At 36.5% G+C, this 20,551-nt stretch overlaps 1 protein-coding gene across 4 annotated transcripts in view; it reads left to right on the top strand.

The window, feature by feature from the left end:
• PDE10A (phosphodiesterase 10A) overlaps positions 1-20,551 on the top strand; it is an 887,116-nt gene that overhangs the window by 311,011 nt on the left and 555,554 nt on the right. The window lies entirely within an intron of this gene.

Here is a 20,551-nt window from a genome sequence, read left to right as displayed (position 1 = left end):
GAGAGCATTTTCTATCATGAGACATTTGGAATTGTCTTTGATTATTGGATTACTGAGAAGAACTAAATCTATCACAGTCGATCATCACACAATGTTGTTGATATTGTGTACAATGTTCTCTTGGTTCTGGTTCTGCTCATTTCACTCAGCATGAATTCGTGTGAGTCTTCCCAGTTTTTTTTTTTTTTCTGAAATCTGCCTGCTCATCATTTCTTATAGCACAATAGTATCTATTGCATTCATATACCACAACTTGTTTAGCTATTCTAATTGATGGACATTGCCTCAGTTTCTGATTCTTTGCTACTGCAAAAAGAACTGTTATAAATATTTTTGTACTTGTGGGCCTTTTTCCCTTTTTTATGATCTCTTTGGTATGTAGGCATAATAGTGGTATTGCTGGGTCAAAGGGTATGTATAGTTTTATAGCCTTTCAGCTATGGTTCCAAATTGCTCTCCAGAATTGTTGGATCAGTTCACAACTTCACCAACAATGCATTAGTGTTCCAATTTTCCCACATCTTCTCTAACATTTATCATTTTCTCTTTTTTGTCATTTGAGCCAATCTGATAGTTGTGAGGTGGTACCTCAGTGAAGCTTTAATTTGCATTTCTCTAATTAGCAGTGATTGTGAATATTTTTTCATATGGTTGTAAATAGCTTTAATTTCTTCATCTAAAAATTACCTGTTAATATCCTTTGACCATTTCTCAATTGGAGAATGACTTGTATTCTTATATATTTGATTAAGTTCTCTATATATTTTAGAAATGAGGCCTTTATCAGAAACATTAGCTATAAAAATTGTTTTCCAAGCTTTCTGCTTTCCTTCTCATCTTGGTTGCATTTGGTCTTATTTGTGCAAAATCTTTCATTAATATAAAAAAATGACCCACTTTGTATTTCATAATGTTTTCTATCTCACCTTTGGTCATAAATTCTTCCCCTCTCCATAGATCTGACAAGTAAATTATTTCTTCCTTTTCTAATTTCCCTATGGTACCACCTTTTATGTCTAGATCATGTACCCATTTTGTCTTTACTTTGGTATATGGTGTAAGATGTTGGTCTATGCTTAGTTTCTGCCATACTATTTTCCAGTTTTCTCAGCAGTTTTTGTCAAAAAGTAAGCTCTTATTCCAGAGTCTAGAGTCTTTATGTTTATCAAACAGGAGATTGTTATATTCATTTACTACTGTGTTTTGTGTGCCTAACCTATTCCATTGATTCACCAATCTATTTCTTAGCCAGCATCAAATAGTTTTGATTGTTGTTGCTTTATATTATAGTTTTATATCTGTTACAGCTAGGCCCCCTTCCTTTGAATTTTTCCCTGATTAATTCCCTTGATATTCTTGACCTTTTGTTCTTTCAGAAGAATTTTTTTATTACTTTTTCTAGCTCTATGAAATAATTTTTGGTAGTTTCACTGATATGGCACTGAATGAGTAAATTTATTTTGGTAGAATTGTCATTTTATTATATTAGCTCGGCCTACCCATGAGCAATTTATATTTTTCCATTTGTTTATGTCTGATTTTATTCGTGTGAAAAGTGTTTTATAATTGTGTTCATATACTTTCTAGGTTTGCCTTGGCAGATATACTCCCAAATATTTTATATTGTCTACAGTTATTGAAGCAAGTTTCCATTCTAATAGTCCCACGGGGTAAAATCATGAGTCCAGACCAAACAATATGTGTCATATATGTTTATTATCGTTATAATATCAATAGGTACAGGCTATTTCTGTGTTAAAGAGTAAAGCATAGAATTGTGAAGAAAGGAAGCTTATGTGTTCTATCTATATAATTTCAATTTACTTGAAAAATGGGGCACATTTTTAATGTATTAATCACTATAGAGTTGTAATCACTTTATGGAACTCAGTTTTTCCATCATTTTCTATCAGTTATTTTCTATTGAGACAAGGATGAGAGTTTAATAGTTGAGAATAATAGAAACACTTGTAAGCATATTGCTTCCTGAGTTGTGATGCATTAGTTCACTGAATTTTTGATCTAATAACCATTTTTAGTCTTAATTGTGAAATACCCTTGGCTGACATTCAGGGAAAAGAGATCTAAGGAATAACCCTCCACTTTCTCTAATTGTGTGACTTTGGTGTTCTAAACTTTGGTTCTGATCTCCTTTTTTAAAATTATAGATAATTTCTTGAGCCTAAGAAATAGCCTTCTTTTCTAATCAAATGCCAAGCTTACAGAATTCTCCCCCAAATTGTGTAGTAACTGACAATGCCTCTAGCATTATTTTAAATGCCTTTATAAATACAGGATATTTTAAACCTGCAATGCAGATAATAAGGAAATATATTAACATTCATCTCTTTCTTTATCATAATTTGAAATAACAATGCATTAGGTAGTTTGATTTCACCATTTTTCATGGTCCCACAAGAGAAAAAGAGCTGGGGGAATTCAATCATTTGCTGAGGTCCACAAGCAAAGGTCAGAGTAGAAAGTAGAATAGAATTTTGGTGCTAGAAGGACTCAAAGAAATAATTTAATCCAATTTACCTCATTTTATAGATGAAGAAATTGAAGCCAAGAGATGGTCACTTCTCTGTGTATAACCTAAATTTTATACAAGTAGTTAGTTACAAAGCCAGGACTACATCCCATTTTCAGTACTTTTGAATTATAAAATCCTAGATACCAAAATATTGTATTTAAATATTTTGAGGCATTGGGAGGGAGGGAGGGAGGATAGGATGGTGGGTAAAGGGTGTAGAGAAATTATAAAGAATCAATTTTTGCCTTGGCTAAAATGTCAATCAGGAGAAGGACAAGGTTTCTTTTCCAGTTTTAAAAATAAAAGAGATTATAAAAACAATGGAAAGTTTGAAAGACTAAAGTAGTTAGCATCATTTTGAATCAAAATGACATGTTATATAATCTTCCAATGACTGTAAAAAAAAGAATAGCTTAGAACCACATAGGATTTTCCCACGACTCTAAAGTTTTAGATAAATGGAATGATTTTGAGTTCACTGACAAACTATTAAGAACATTTTATTTCAATTTATTTGTCACTGTCTTTGCATTTTTATCTCTCTGAAGTGCCTGCTTCTTGCAGGAAAGGGAGACTGAATCATTGGAACCAACCCACAGGTCTTGTGATTTCATTTCCTGGGTTATATAAAATCCAAACTTCTGAACAAACTGTCTGCAGGAAGTGCTTTCTACTTAGTTAATACATACTTAAAGGTGGGGGGAGGGTTGGGCAGGGGATGAAGAAAACACAAAAACCCTAAAAAGGAATTTTTTTAAAAGGTTCATAGAAGTTTGACATTCATTTGCAAAACTTAATCCATGTATTGAAATATTCAGCAGGCCTTAAAGCCCTATTTCTGATGCTAAATTAAGGGTGGAGACAAGAAAGACAAACTTGAACTTTAATAAGGAAATTCTTCCTGAGACATCATGGACAATGGCTGTTAGATAAGATGGTTGTGTAAAAGAGTGAACTTTATCTTTAGACAGAAGAAAGTGAACTGTGTATCCCACTGACTTGAGCCTAAATTTCCTCGTTCAAATAAACATTAGTGAATGGCACTTTATATCTCTCAGGAGAAACAGTCAAAACTTGTCTTCCCTTAGCCTTGAAATATTCATGCTTTGAGTGATTTTCACCTCTTTCCCCACATAGTACACTAGCATAGTCACTATAAAAGAGACAGAGATACTAGATGAGGAAAAATGATAATTAAGACTGACCAGTGAGGGCCCAATCCTTAGATCATGCTTGGATTTACCCTTCATGGTGAGTTAATACAAAGCATGCATGAATATGCCCTGTCTACATCCAGTTTAGCATTTGAAATCTGGGAAGCAGATACTGTGTGATGATGAAATATCTTCTAGTTGGCTTTGGAGCCAGAAGAATCAATGACTCAAATTATAATTTGCTGACAACTGCTCTAGGATTTTAGGGTTAACCCTGAGGGGATGATTTCTCATATTATAGATCCTGGACCCCCACCAGAGTGCTCTCATTTTCAAACTCCCTGTTTAGAACCAACACAACACTGAATACAGTGAAAGCAGTATTGTTCAAAGAATAACTGTGAACAACAAAGCTATGCTGGGTATTATAAAAATTCATATCAACTACAAAGGACCTATGAAGGAAGATATTGTCTACTTCTAGAGAAAGAACTGATAAATAGGAGTATGTTTGGTATGGTTTTATATATTTATGTATCTGTGTTAAATGGTGGGTTTCTCTAGTATAGCTAGGGAGGGAAACAGCTTGAAATGTAAAATGTGGCAAAAAAATAAATTAAATTTAGAAAAAACTATCAGTGTTACTCTAGTTGCTTTTACAAAAGGTATTTGTTAATAGGGAATAGCAAAAATTGGTACAAAACGTTCCTTGTCTTATGTATAAGGTGCCTAGGTAGAGTGGGCTCAAACTTAAAGAATCTATGTGGGGGGGGCAGCTAGGTGGCACAGTGGATAGAGCAATTGCCCTGGATTCAGGAGGACCTGAGTTCAAATCCGGTCTCAGACACTTAACAATTTACTAGCTGTATGACCCTGGGCAAGTCACTTAACCCCAATTGCCTCACACACACACACACACAGAATCTATGTGGCCAAGGAATACATCCCAACTCCTGGACCGTAGGTCATTTTTCTTCCTTCATAAAATCTTCACAAAATTCCCCTTAGATGTAGCTCTCTGGTAGTTGCTAAGAATCTGTGACTTTATATGGTTCATATCTGGCATCCCTCTCTATTACAAGGGGTCATGGTCCCTAAATCCATTACCATCCCTGGATAACTGCTGTTCCATATCCACCTGCAGGCACTTGCTCTGTCACTGGTTCCACTCTTGGGGCTTTTGTTACTGTCTCCCATAGACTCTGCTACCAACTTTGGTTGTCAGTGGGACCTCTTCTGTTTCTGATGCATCTTACATAATTGATAAGTGCTTATTAAATGTAACAAATTGGAAAATGAATAATACAGGCAATAAAATTTCCCCAAAAGTCAGCACTTCAATCTAGTGTTTTGAGAGAAGTAAAAATTGAACCGAATCCAAAAGGATGGGCAGGATACGCATCTGTAGAGAGGAGGAGTCATGAAGACATTCTATGAGGGTGTGGTAAATAAGAGGCTAAATTACTAAATCAGAAGAAAATTCAAACCCTTAACTGATCAAATGATACCACTATTATACATCTGCAAACAGAAACAATAAGATGGCTGTTCCATCTCTTTCTTTCAATCAAAATGAAAAAATACCAGCTACTAAAAAATATACAATATACTTAATAATTTGTAATTTTGTTTTATTTATATATATATGTGTGTGTGTGTGTGTGTGTGTGTATTCATGACTTTTGTCTTTTAAAAGCTGGAATATATATTTAACTGGACCTCAGTTGTATGATTTGTGTTAAAGTTTACAAAAGTGCTTTCCTGATCTTGCTACTTCATTTCTCTTGTCCATCCATCTTGCACATAACTGCCAAATTGAAATTTTACTGAAACAGTTCATGACATATTTTTTCCAGTATTCAGTAGCTGCTGGTTATTTCTCAGATACAATACAGTATCTTCAGATAACCATTTAAAGCATTCCATAGTTTGACCCCACTTTTCTTGTCGTTGTTTTCATATTACTCCTCTACATATATTCTCCTCTCTTCAAATTGTCCTACTAGCTGTTCCTTGTATTGGTTATTTCTGCCTCTGTTCCTTGTCCCGTCCCCCACGCCTGGAATTCATATTCTCCTCCCCTCACACCTGTTAGATTTCCTAGCTCTTTTAGGAGGTACCACTTCCACAAACAGCTTTTGCTGTTCCCCAAAATTTCTAATGGTTCTCCCTCTAGAGTGATCTTGAATTTATATAAATTATATCCTTCTAGTAGAAAGTAATGTTTTTGAGGCAGAGACTGTTTCATTTTTGTTTCTAGTGCCTGGAATATAGTAGTTGCTTAAAAAAAATATTTGCTGAATTCAAACGAATTGAATTGAGATAAGTACTGAAAATGTTATTTCCATTTTATAAATGAGGAAAATGAGACTTGGAAATCTGAAGTGAGGTCACATCAATCAATATTAAATACTGTTTGTATGTATTTGTTTGCATCTTGTCTTCCCCATTAGACTGTGAGCTCCTTGAGGTTAGGGACTATCTTTTGCCTCTTTTTGTATCCCCAGAGTTTAGCATAGGGCCTGGCACATTGTAAGCACTTAATAAATATTTATCAATTGATTGACCAACCAGAATATGAGAGCTAAAACTCTACCTCACTAATGGCTATGTTTCAATTAAAATACCTTTACAATGTAACTCAGATGCCTTTTGCATTTCTCCTGATGGGATTAGCAAAATGAACATATTGCTAGAAGTCACATTCTCATTTGGCAATAACAGAGCTAATGTCTGGCTTCTCTGTAATGAAGTAATAAGTGAAAAGAAGTGCCATGATCCTAGTAGAGGAATGAGGGAGACTACTGGTCCTTGCCATTCCTGTCCTTTCCTCTTTGTAAATATTTCTAATGTTACTCTGTTGATGGGAGATGATTTTGATAATAGAAGTCAAAAGGTATTTTTGATTTTTTGTAGGTATGGGGTAGTTCCGACCAAAATGATCAGAAACTTGTCTACCACTTACAGGCTTTTTTTTTTTTTTTGGTGAGGCAATTGAGGTTAAGTGACTTGCCTAGGGTCACACAGTTAGTAAGTGTTAAGTGTCTGAGGCCAGATTTGAACTCAGGTCTTCCTGACTCTGGGGCTGGTGCTCTATCCATTGTGCCATCTAGTTACCCCACTTACAGTCTTAAGAAGTTGTCCAGGGGAGCACTGAAAGTTTCCTATGGTCGCACAATTCAGTTGTATAGATCAAAGACAAAGCCACTTTCTGCTTCTGCTGGGTATGGAGTATATCCTGTCCATGCCCCAGAGGATGATCAACTGTGGGACTGAGGCCAACAGGGATATGAAGGTGATATATTATTTAAGTCCACTTGCAAATGTCATCACATTTGACCCTTAGAACAATTCTCTGAGATCATTAGCATGAGTGTTATTTTTTCCCCTCTTCCATAAATGAGGAAAGTGAGCTTCAGAGGGCTTCCTTAAAGTCCCATAGCTGTTTGGTGGCAGAGCAAAATGTAGATCTCAGGTCTTCTGATTTCCAAGCCTGTGTTCTTTCCACTAAACCAATCCACAAATTTGCATTAAATGGAAGAGCAATCTTTAAATTGTATGTTTCAGTGGTGTTATTTATGTTTCTTCTTTTTATTGTTGTTTCAGTAGTGTTCAATACTTTGTGACTCCATTTGGTGTTTTCTTGGCAAGATATTGGAGTAGTTTGCCATTTCCTTCTTCAGCTCATTTTACAGATGAGGAAACTGAGGCAAACAAGATTAAATGAATTACCTTGGATCACACATCTAACTGTCTGATTTAGCATTTGAACTCAGGTCTTCCTGACTCCAGGCCTGGTGTTCTGTGAACCGCACCACCTAGCCACCCAGTTTAAGCTTCTACTCATTACCTAATCCAAATTGAAATGATCCTATTAGATTATAAGCTCTTTGAAAATAGCACCTGTCTTATGCATTTTTGTGTGTCTGTAACCCAGCTCTTAGCACAGTGCCTGGCTCCTAGTAAGCCTTTTTTTTTGAGCGGGGCAAATGCCTAGTAAGCATTTAATCAATGTTTTTTAAAATTGATTATTGATTGATCTCTTACTACTCTCCCATTAGACCAGCCACTAGACCTTTTGCTGGTAAATCTCTTGACATTTTTGGTCATAAAACCAGATCTGCTTTTATGAAGTCCCTGGAATATCTGGAATTTAGCCTCATGAGTCATCCTCAGACATGATGCTTTTGAAAATGAAAGGCACCTCCAGAGCTATCCTTCATTATTCTCTTACCACATACACTTAGCATAATGAAAAAGGGCTCAATCATAGAGATTTTTTTCATATTGAGTTATGGTAAAATTGAAGTTTAATTTATTTTCCCTGAAATTTCTTATATTCTCTAGAAATAAGTGTTACTTAAAGGAAATGCCTGAAAGCACAAAGCAGATCTGACAACCTCAGGAAGTTTCCTAAGAACTTTCATCACAGCCCCTGGTGGGGGTGGGGGATAAAAACAATTAAAAACTTTGATGCAGGTACATTCACAAAGTGGATGCAGGAATTTATTTCCTTCTTACATTCAAGCTAATTCTTAGCCAAACATGACCTGGCTGTCCAGCAACCTCCAACAATAGAAGACAAATGAAACAAATAATTGTACTTTATTTTTCTGGATGATCATTGGTCATAACCCTTCAGTTTCTGATCTAGGCATACTTTGCCTTTACTATCCCCCCCCCAGTTCTAAATGTTAACACAGTGACTAGCACATAGTAGGTACTTAATAAAATATTTATTGAATTGAATTATTGAATTTCATTTCATTCAATTTGTAATCTTAGGTATTTTGAGCCCTATAACACATGATAACATCTCTGAGCCCAAATGTTCACAAGTGTAGAGTGGGGATAATAATGTCTGTATTACCTATCTCAATGACTTCTTATGAATGCTTTGTAAACCAGAAAACAATATAAATATGAGCTATTATTATATTCTAAAAATGAACAAAAAATGAAAACAAACCAATAAACAAAAAGCACTAGCTGAAAAAGAAAAAAACAATATCCCATTGATTAAAAATGGACCCCCTATAATGATTTTTTATGAAGACACTTAGTAGCCACTGTAATAAAAACTGACATTTATTTATGAATAAAATATGTCATCACATCTGAATCTCACAACATGGGGGAGGTTACTACTACAAATGTTAGAATGCCTCTTTTATGAATGAGGAAAGTGAGGCTCAGAGAGGTAAAGTAATTTACCCATAGTTACAAAGCTACTGGGTATCCTTGCCTCTTTCTCATAGCAGCTAAGCTTGGTGACACGACATTGTTGGGAGGGGAAGATTTTTTCAAAGAAAATTATGGGATATGAGAAATTAGAATCTTGGTATTTATTGAATACAGAATTTATACATTAATAATAATAATTAATTTCTGTTTGCCTCAGCTTCCTCTTCTGTAAAATGAGCTGGCAAAGGTGGCAAACCACTCCAGTACCTTTGCCAAGAAAGCCCCAAGTGGGCTCACGAAGGGTCAGACACAACTGAACAACTAACAGATCTACAGCTGAAATGTACCTCAAAAGCATCTAAGTCAAGCCCCTCATTTTACAGATGATCTAACTGAGGCCCAGGGAAAGTAAGTGACCTGTCCAAGGTCACTTGAATCCAAATGCTTTAAGAGCAGTGTTACCTGGGCAAAAGAAAAACCTTTTGTTGAACCAATTAAAATGAGAGTCATTCTCCTGAATGTTTTTAAGTTATCTTTACAATGTTGTGATTTTGGCCATTCAAAGAAATGTTCATTTCATTTTCAATATATGAATTTCTAGGAATACTCAATAGGCAAGAAGTTTGTTAGTTGATTGGGTTCAATTGTGGAGTTATTAAGGCTAACAGCAGGGGTAGACAGAAAAATGGCAGGTAAATGCTAGCTATTTTGCACATCCAAGTGGATTTTCCCCCAATACCTCTTCTTCCATTATTTCATTATAGAAATCTTTATATACTATCTAGAATAGGAAAGTCAATTTTTTTAGACCTCAGAGTAAAATGAAAGATTATCAAGTACATCCTCCCTCACAATCCTTACTCCCCCATTTTGTAGAGGAAGAAACTGAGGCAAAGAAAAATGAAGTGAATTGCTTAAGGTCACAAAGTTAAAGACAAAGTGATAGGGGGCAGGTAGGTGGTGCAGTGGATAGAGCACTGACCCTGGATTCAGAAGGACCTGAGTTCAAATCCAGCCTCCGACACTTGACACTTTCTAGTTGTGTGACCCTGGGCAAGTCACTTAACCCTCATTGCCCCACAAAAAATAAAAAATAAAGACAAAGTGATAACTAGAACCTAATTCTTCTGTGTACCCATCTAGAACCCTTTGCACTACATTTTCTTTCAAAAGGATTTTTAAAGCTTTGGGTTTCCCTATACAAACTGAGAACTGGATATAGACGAGATTAAAGGAACTAGAACAAAAGAAACAATAAGAAATTTTATGAAGCAGCATGAACCAAGCCTTTAGGTACTAGAGTTCTACACCTGTGAGTTGTATGTATGTATTTATATATGTATGCTGTGCCTATATATTAAAGTACATTTTAGGTACTATGAAACTCCAGAGAGAAAAATAAAACAAGGACATATTAGAATAAGACATAAATCATTCTGTCACATATATTTCTACCCTAACAATAACTCTGAGAGAAACAAACAAAAAAAGAGTTCTGCTTTTCCTTTCTCCAAAATGTTATCTACATCAAAGATGCCATCCCATCTTACATTAGCTAGATGGGAATGCAAGTCCCTGTGAGAGATGTCAGTGCCTCACTGTAAGACTATAATGCCCATTCCATTCTGTGCATAAATGAACCATTTTGGCCTCTTTTCTTTCTGTCTTTTCAAAGTGCATTCGTTAATAATTGTGTCATCATTTAGCCTCATTCTCATTGTCACCATCAAACGTCATATTTGATAGTCTTAATTATCACCAAAGACAAAAGGCTAAAATTTATGTGCTTCCTCATGTTAAATATTACAACTAAATTTAGGGGCAGCTAGGTGACACAGTGGATAAAGCACTGGCCCTGGATTCAGAAGGACCTGAGTTCAAACCCGGCCTCTGACACTAGACACTTACTAGCTGTGTGACCTTGGGCAAGTCACTTAACACTCATTGCCCTGCCCCCCCAAAAAAAACACATACACGCACACAAAAACCCCAAAACAACAAGTAAATTTAGAATTTTTTTTTCATTTCTTAAAAAGTGCATTCTTCCAAAGCATCAGTTTAAAATTTAGGGAGCCTCATTTAAATCATAATTGTACTCTTAGAAGATTCCCACTGAATCCATCCATGAGTGTGCATTTGTATCCATTTCCTTATTATTTTTATGTTTATTAAACTTTCTCAGAAAGGTTCCCTGTGCTTCTTACAGCAAGAACTACTTAAAATTTAACTGTATTTAAGTATGATATAAAGACTAAAAGATCTCAGTGCCATATGTTTGGAATGTGGCAAGTAAAACTATATGTGGTTGCCCTATTTCTGTCTCAAGCATAGGGAAAATTAGCTGGGGTTTATCATATATTTGTTACTTAGAAATTAGAGGCTACTGTACCAATTTGGGGCATTAAGCATTTATTAAAGTATATTAAATATTAGTAAAGAGCATGAATGGCTCTGAAAGATAGGAAAGCCTAGCTAGGATCAAGGGGAGAGAGCAAAAGAGAACTGGGCCATGTGATTCCCCTTCCATGTTCCTGGGCCAAGAGAGGGAGTGTCTGGGCAAACTCTCAGGCAGGAGCAGAACCCACCCATACACATTGTTCAAAGCTAATTGGCTAGCATCATTGCAATCTATTGATTCACTGGATTTGAGGGTGGTTCAGAGCAGTCGTGCTGATGTCAGAGCCCAGAGAACAGATCCTCTGGTGGGAACAAGGCTTTCAGGTAGATACGGTTTTGAGTGAGGTAACTTCCTTACTCTGGTCTAACCTTAAGAAAGGTCAAGCCCAGCTTTCTCAGGGGAGGGGAGGTGGATTTTTGGGTCAAACTTGAATAAAGCCCAGAACACTAGAACAAGGAGATGAGGAAGGAGAAAATACTAGGCATGGGGAGACAGGCCATTAAAATGCATGAAGTCAGGAAATGGAGAGGGTCAACCAGGAGGCCAGTGTCACTGGATTGCAAAGTATGTATAAGAACAATGGAATGGTAGTGTGGAGCCTAAAATTCTAGCTGTGGTATTTAAAATCTAATGTGATCCCAGTGTGGGAGGGATAAAGTAGCTAAGATTTACTGATCAATTCAGCAAGAGTTTATTCTTTTAAGTATTTATTAAAGTGTATTAGAAGTTAGTGAAGAGAGCAAGAGAGGAAAAGCTGCTTTCACCTAGCTATTTAAGAGAGCGAAAAATGCCTCCCAACAACAGCCAGTTCTCGAACCAAAAAGCCCCTATTCTTCTGCCACTCCTCCCAGAAGCCCCCTGTGAAAGAGGAAGCAGGGCCATCCACACACACAGCTCTAAGCTAATTTGCTGGTAACTTTGATTGACACAACCCACAGGTGACAGGCACGACTTCCGGATGCCAATCCGAACTTCAAAACCCCAGAAAGGTCACTTCCAGATGCCAAAGTCACATGTTTTCTTTTCAGGCCTGATTCTTTTCTTTCTTTCTTTCTTTCTTTCTTTTTTTTTTTTTTTTGCAGGGCAATGAGGGTTAAGTAACTTGCCCAGGGTCACACAGCTGGTAAGCATCAAGTGTCTGAGGCTGGATTTGTACTCAGGTCCTTCTGAATCCCAGGCTGGTGTTTTATCCACTGTACCACCTAGCTGCCCCCTCAGGCCTGATTCTTACAATGTCCCTCTCAGCATGGGGTGTCGTTCCAATTCTCACGGTAGGAAGTGGCCAGGATAAGGGGAGAATAAACAGTACTTATTTAAGTTCTTGGGTACAGCAGAAACACAGGGTCACGTTATTTCTTTTGTTGTGTCCTACTCTTTGTGACCCTATTTGGGGTTTTCTGCACAAAGATACTAAAGTGGTTTACCATTCCCTTCTCTAGATCACTGGGACACAGGGTTAAGTGACTTGTCCAGAATGATACAGCTAGTAAGTGTGTGAGACCTGATTTGAACTCACTAAGATGCATCTTCTTAATTCTAGGCATGTTCTTTGTGGCATTTACTCAATTCTGTTTAAAGATAAGAAGGCAGGTAGTGAATAGGGCTAGCCTCAGAGTCAGGAAGTCTTGGATATAAGCCCTATCTCTGCTGGATGACCCTTGGTAAATCACTTAACTTCTCGATGCCCCAGAAAACTCATAGGTTGCAAAGCAGAGGCCAGTCTGCATTGCTAGAGGGATTTCCCTCACTTTGAGTTAACTATATCAATGAAATCGCAGATCTAGTCTTAATAATAATGATATTAATAACGAGAAGGAGGAGGAAGAGGAGGAATGAGTGCTCATCAATGAAAGGATTCATTAGGATGTTTTTATTTGTTTCATAGGCCTCCCTTGTGTAGTAGAGCAAACGAGCTACGATACTGCATGTATCTCAGAAATGTTCTAAGTTGAGCAAATATGGAATAAGTGAACCTCCAATGTTAATGAGATCATAGATATAAACCCCACAGGGGCCTCAGTGGCCATCTAATTCAACACTGTCATTTTACAGATAAGGAAACTGAGGTCCATAGAGATTAAGAGACTTTTCCAGGTCACACAGGTATGTGCCAAGTTGGGGTTTGAGGTTCTTTGACTGCTATCTTCCCTCATCCAAGAATGACAGTTCATGTCTCTTTCCCCACTGGCTTTTCAAAGCTTATCTGTGGAGTCAGATAGTCTCGTTCTCATTGTCATCAACATCACCATCAAAAGTCCTATTTGACAGTTTTAATTATCCCCAAATATAAGGCTGTGGAGTTTATATGCCTCCCCTAGTGTTTTGGCATCAGAGAGTAACATATTCTTACTAACATAACATAATGAGTAATGCTTGCCTGTATATTAACTTAATGGTGTTATTCTGAAAGCAGATCTTAAAAGCTGCCTCAGGCTTTGCTAACAAAGTTCCCTAAGCAGCCTGCTCTGGGTCTACATCCCATGTACACCCTTCCATTCTAATTCTTTCTGGAGAACTCCCTTGTTCCCTCTGCTTTCCCTCTCCTTGTCATCGCTTTCCTGACCTCTGACTTCTAGACGTAAATCTCAGCTCGTCAAACAGGCTTTTAATTGAATTCTGGGTAAAGACCTGTTAGGAAGCTTTAGATGATGAGTGAGAACAGGGACCTGCTTTCTACAGTACCCTTTAACAAATGGGAATGGTTCTGTTTGGGTTTCTGAGTGACTGGAGAATTGGAATTATATAATTATAATAATAATTCTGTATCAATTTTCCTTATATGTAATTCTATAAATTCTATACTGTAGACAAGAAAACAACATGTTTGAGTTATCTAAATGGATACAGATAATAATAGCCAGCATTTATTATATAGGACAAAGTATGCTCCAAATATCATCTCATTTTATCTTCACAACAGCCATGGGAGGTAGATGTTATTATCCCCATTTTGCAGATGAAGAAACTGAGGCAGGAAGAGGTTTACTAACTTGCTGAGGGTCAATACATGAGGGTAGATTTGAACTCAGGTTTTCCTGATTCCAGCGTCAGCATCCTAGTCACTGTGCCACATAGTTGCCTCTGCTTCTGAAGCTTACTATCCAAATATTTAACATATTCTCCTCAGATGTTGATTTAAAAGCATTTGATAGCTGGGGGAGGTGAGTGGTTAAAGGGGGGGAATTGTCTTGATTTGTCCAGGGTCAAATTTCTGGTTTTCACTGAATCTTGTAAATAGCTGTAGTTAAACCATTTCATGCACAGTTCTTTAAAGAATGACAAGTTGTAATTATTCTTTTAAAATACAGTGAAATCCTATTGGAATGAAGTACCATTTTCCCACCAAGCAATCTCATTGAAATTGTTGGTATGTTTGTAACTGCCAACCGTCATTCAGTCAAGCACTAGGGCAGTAAAGGGTTTTGATTCTTCCTCCCAATTAAAACAGGTATCCAAGACCACAAAATGCTGAAATGTTTTCCTTGTCCTTGTATGGAAGATACAAGTATCTTTAAAAAGAAACCCAAGTGGAAAATAAAAAATATTTCATTGAACATGTACTTTTTTTTGTTGTTTCTGATCCTTTCCCAAACTGTTCTGGATTTTTTGTTTATTTGTTTCAGTGAGGCATGTGAGGCATTTCCTACAGATGGCCACAAGATGGACATTTCATATATTGCATCGTTTTTGTTTAACTCTTATAGAGATTCTGCCTCACAAAGAGAAATAAACTCTCCACCCTCTATGTCCATCTTCATCTTTACTTAAAGATTTATTAATAATAACGGCTTATGTTTAAGAAGCAATGTATAGTTTACAAAATGCTCACCTCAGTGCAAATATTATCTCCATTTTAAATATGAGGAAACAGGCTCAGAAAAGCCAAGTATTTTGCTCAGGGTCATATAGTGGGTTAATAACAGATCCAACCCTTGAACACAGGCCTTCATTGATCAAAAATCTTAACACATTATTCCAAGGACAGATTCCTGTGATTCCATACTCGGTACCTCTCACCAGTTTGACATTGAAATCTTTATCTCCATCCTCTAATCCAGTCATTCATCCAATTCTAATTTCAACTAAATATTCCATCATCTAACTCATATCTCTCTGTTTTTTTCCATGTAAGATGCAAGAGACTTTGTTGAATGCTTTAGTGAAATTGAAGAATATTGTGTTTTCAGCATTCTGCTGATATGTCAGTCTCATTAGGGACTGGGATAGTTACTGGACCAGGAATGTTATCTATCAGTGTAGGGAACTCCAAAGTGAGGAAACTTCCTCTACATTACAGGTCAACACCTTCTCCTCGGCTTTTTATTTTTGTTTTTTGTGTTTTTTTGTGGGTTTGTGTGTGTGTGTGTGTGTGTGTGTGTGTGTGTGTGTGTTTCTTTGCGGAGCAATGGAGGTTAAAGTGGATTGCCCAGGGTCACACAGTTAGTAAGTGTCAAGTGTCTGAGGCTTTTAATCTTAGAGAGTGGCAAAGACCTTTGAAAGGTTAGGTGACTTGTCCAGGGTATCAGGATGTACTGGAGCATTGTTAGATTTTCAATGTGAGCATTTACACCTTGGAAACTAGCAAATGCTACAAATTGGGGCTTTTTTCTGTTATTGATTGTCTCTACACTTAAGAAAGTGATAGGGGGAAATGTTAATAAATCAGATTAAAATTAAAGGAATGTTGTTTTCTACATGGTTTTATTGAAGAGCTAGTTGTTAAACATTTTCCAGCACATCCTGATCACACAGCTAACATGTATAAGAAGGACTTAAACCAATGTCTTCAAGCCCTACAATACTTTATAAATGTGAGCTGTTTATTCCTATTTTCATTAGCCTTATTATTTGAAGTTGCCAGTCAATATAGTTTATATAATATGATAGCCTGAAATTCAGGTAGATTATGATTTGATTTCACTAGAACCACAACATGTGTGTAACCTCAACATGTGTGTACAAGTTATACAGAAATGTACAGGGTTCCATCTTACCATCTGATGTTCTAGATTATGTCTAAATCCAGATAATGATTAATTAGAATCTCAGAATCTGAGGAATGGTTGGAGAACTGGCCCATAGAAGGAAGAAGTGTAATAAGAATGTTGGAGAATGCCTAGCTATCTTAAAAAATAGCTAAAGGGCGATCAAGTGGAAAAGGGATTACACTTGTATTGCTTGGCCCTGGAGGGCAGAACTAGGGGAAATCAGTCAAAATTGGCAGAAAAGATTGGTTTCAGCTCAGTTTAAGGACAAGCTTCCTTACCCATAGAGCTCTCCAGAAGTGAAATGGGCTGATTCAGGAGGCTGTGAGTTTGTCATTTCTGTAAGTATTTAAAATAAAGCTGGATGATAAATTCTTGAGGTTATTTTAGAGATGGTTACTGAACAGATAAGGGTTGCATCAGATGACCTATCTGAAGTCATACACGTCTATGAAATGCTTTTTGTGCAATATAGTTTTGTGCAATTCAAGATAAACGTCCACCTGATTGTGAGTATGTTGCTATCCCAGGTGGAGCAACGCTGAACGGATTTAATATTATATGATATAAGCATTCTAGATGGAGCCTAAGGATGGTACTTTATTTATTTCAATTCAATTTTGAGAGGTTTCTAAGGCATTGAAATTTATGGGGGAAAATGTTTTCAGTAAGTTTCTCAAATGGATCTGAAACTAACTCTATTCCTGAATCTATCCAGATGGGTTTGTCCAACATAGGGCAGACTTTTCTAAAACCAGCGATTCTCCTAGTTGAATATAAGCTTCTTGAGGTAAGGTGCTATTATTTTTTCTTTCTGCCCCCAGGACCTAGCACAGTTCCTGACACATAATCAGGGCTTAGTGTAATACATACTTTTAAAAATGATTTGGATGAATTAATAAAATAGAATTTAAAAGAACTCTTTAGAAATCTAAGGTTTGCCTATGCAAATACTTTGAAGATCTGCTACCACCATTGGTAGTCTCGCCTTTAAATACAGAGGACTATGATATATAGTAATGTTCAGAGTACTATGATATATGTGGGTGTGTATGTGTATATGTATATACTTCAGCTTAAGCCTTTCTTAAAGATGTTTTCTTTTAGTTTTCTAGGAGGAGGTTACAGTCCATCTGTGGAACACATTTGGAGTTTTTGATAAATAAATCCTCTAAGGACAGATGATTGTCAGAGAGGGATGGTTTCCTTACTACCTCCTACTGATAACCAGTTAGATACACATTAAGATTACAATATAGCTCATATTTCTTAGTTCTTGCATACTATCGATATTGTTTATTCTCTGAGCATCAACTCATCTCATATCGTTTCCCATAAACATTTATCCCCCCGCCCCAGAAAAAGTGTGCCAATAGTTTATTTTTAAAGAAGTCAGCACTTTTGAAATGTTTAAAATAACTTATCCTAAACTACTTTGGGAGCCAAGGAAATCAGAGGAATTGTTTTTATTGTTCATATTGTTTTATTGTTCATATGGTTAATTATGTGATACTAGATAAAATGGAAAACCAAAATAAACTTATAAAGATTTACATCACAATACTAAATTTGATTTGATGATTTATGTCTGGGAAGAATGTAGAGAAGTTTTGTATGAAGGTCAAGAATGGCTATTTTTTGGAGACATGTTCTTTCTCACTTCTTTCTTTGTCTCTAACAATTGTATGAGTAAGCCTCAATTATTTTTCTCATATGTGCTTACCTTCCATAGTTTTTAGAAATCAGGAGATGTTTAGGGAATATGTAAGCCTTATATAACATGGCAGCAACAACTCCAGCAATTGAGAAAAAAGCTATAAATTATTTTTTTCCTTGCTGATTTTCCATGCATTGCTTTTTAAAGTTATGTGAAAACTGAGCAAGAAAAGAGAAGAATCAGTGTCTATTGTTCAGTAAATTATTTCTAATCAAATATTATTTACATGCATTTTCCCCCACATTAGAATCAGTTATCTACAAATAAACACCAGAAATTCAAAGAGAAAAAATGTATTATGGATTAAGAATATATTCCTTCATGATTGTGAATTTAAATAAGAACTATAAGACTTAATGGATGTTGCCCACACCCTTTATTATATATCAAGAAATACTTTTTTGACATCTAATGTAAATGCACAAAGTATTTTAAAATGCAGGTGATTGTGAAATAAAACTACAGCATTATGCTTTTATTTTTTAAATGTTTGGTAGGTGTAGGTTAGAAAGAATTTTAAATGGGAGAAAATATGCTAGAAATTTCTGATACTGCTGTCCTTAAGGTCCATACTAGGCGACCACCTTCTACTAGAAATTTGCCTTGTAATGAGTCCTTACTTTTAGGACCTTAGTAACTAAGTTCCATGTATAGTATCCCAAATTGATCCCCTTCTTACTCACTTAAGCATGGTACAGTGGCAAGAAAGCAAGTTTTAGTAATAATACCAACATTAATATCTAACATTTATATAGCACCTACTATGTTCCAGGAATTGTGCTGGTTGGTCAGTTGGTTGTTGTCCTTCATTCTTGAGGAGGACCAAAATGACAACACTATGTTAGAGTCAAGGTACAGTGTGTCCAACTGTGGCTGATCAGACCATTATGAGCTTGGAATATTCTACCACAGGTTTGACACAAATAGTCCATGTGAACATTTGGGGTCTATCCTCTAAATTTGCACATCTCGTGTTTCTTTTTAGCTACTTCAATTCTGCTCTGCTTATAGAACACAGTGCCTTCTTTAATGAGGGCATGCCATGCTGAGCAGTCTTCTACCGGCATCTCCCATGTCACCCAATCAGTTCCAAAGTTCTTCAGAGAGACCTCAGGACTGTCTTTTTATCTCTTTTTCTGACCACAATGTGAGCACTTGCCTTGGATATGTTGTGCTAAGCATTTTTCAAATATATCATTTGATCCTCACAACCCTAGGAGATAGGTGCTATTATTATCCTCAATTTACAATTGAGGAGACTGAGACAGAGGTTAAATGATTCGCCCAGGTTCACACAGCTAGAAAATGAAATAACATTTGAACTCATGTTTTCCGGACTCCAAGGTCAAGGCTCTATCCCTTGTACCAACCTAGCTAGAATAAAAGGAGTTGTTTTTAAACCCTCACTTTCCTGTTTAATACCTGCTTTAGTTGTGTCATATGTACAATAAAGTAATTAGACAAAATGACCTCTAAGTTTATTAATCCATATTGCTATATCACACCATTCTATAATGAAGAATGTTACTGTAACAGCAGAATATACAGTAACTCTCCTTTCTCATTCAACCAACAATTCTCCAAATCTCTTAGCAGGTGACATTACCAGCCTCTTTCCCAAAGGAATATTTTGCCCTTCTGTCCTGACCCTGAATAAAGGGTGGGTATGGGGAGGGGGGTGGAGTGTGTAATATGACCTAGTTCTTATCAGCCTAGTGTTACAGCTGAAATGCTGGAATTGGCCAAGGTATATTTTACATTTATTCCTTGCACATAGTGGGGGGGGGTAGGTGTTTGGTGCCCCCATGGTCTGGAAAATCCACGTGAAATTTTTTGGGCCTCCCTTCAGAAGTCTGAATTATTATGGTATTAAAAGCTAAAATATGTTGATATTATACAATAGAGTACATACATTTCATGCATTTCTGAGTTTCTAAACTTTTCCTGTGCTCTCAGCTGGCCTTTGTGTGTCATCTGCAGGTTCCACAAAACTCTCCCAAAATTCCCATTCCATTTTTTATGCCAACCCTCAATATATTGAAACCGCAATGGGGAAAGGCCCAATGTGGAAGGGAAAACTATACTTTGGAAACTTTCCCATGCGTTTTATTTCCTGATCACCTATGGCCTTACCAAAAAAAAAAAAAATTTAAAATAGACCGTATAAAGCACATTGCAAACCATAAAATGTAAAGTCTGGCTGTTGTTGTTGTCACTTAGTTTGAGATAGAGTCTTTCTTTACTATTAAATTTGGTGTAGATCAGAGAGGACTAATCCAGTCTGTTGGTCTCCTTTCCTCTACCATTACTCAAGAGGTATATTTCTTGCCAGTATCAGCATTTCTAAGATCACAAAAGATAGACAGCCTTTTCCTTCCTCCCCCTAAATTTTTCCCTCCAGGCAGACGCTGGAACCTATACAAGTGTATATATGGGGACAATGGGGCCTGTGGGATTCAAATTGTATAGGGCTGCTTGCCCCCAGCTGTTGGATATTATGGAAGAACTAACCAAGCATTCTCTTCACAGATAGAGTAAATAGAAGTCCCCACTATAATACTATATGTTGAAATTCTAGTG

The sequence above is a fragment of the Dromiciops gliroides genome, chromosome 4 (genome assembly GCF_019393635.1).
Source record: "Dromiciops gliroides isolate mDroGli1 chromosome 4, mDroGli1.pri, whole genome shotgun sequence".
In the NCBI taxonomy this organism is placed as follows: domain Eukaryota; kingdom Metazoa; phylum Chordata; class Mammalia; order Microbiotheria; family Microbiotheriidae; genus Dromiciops; species Dromiciops gliroides.
This window is presented reverse-complemented; position numbering and strand designations above follow the sequence as displayed.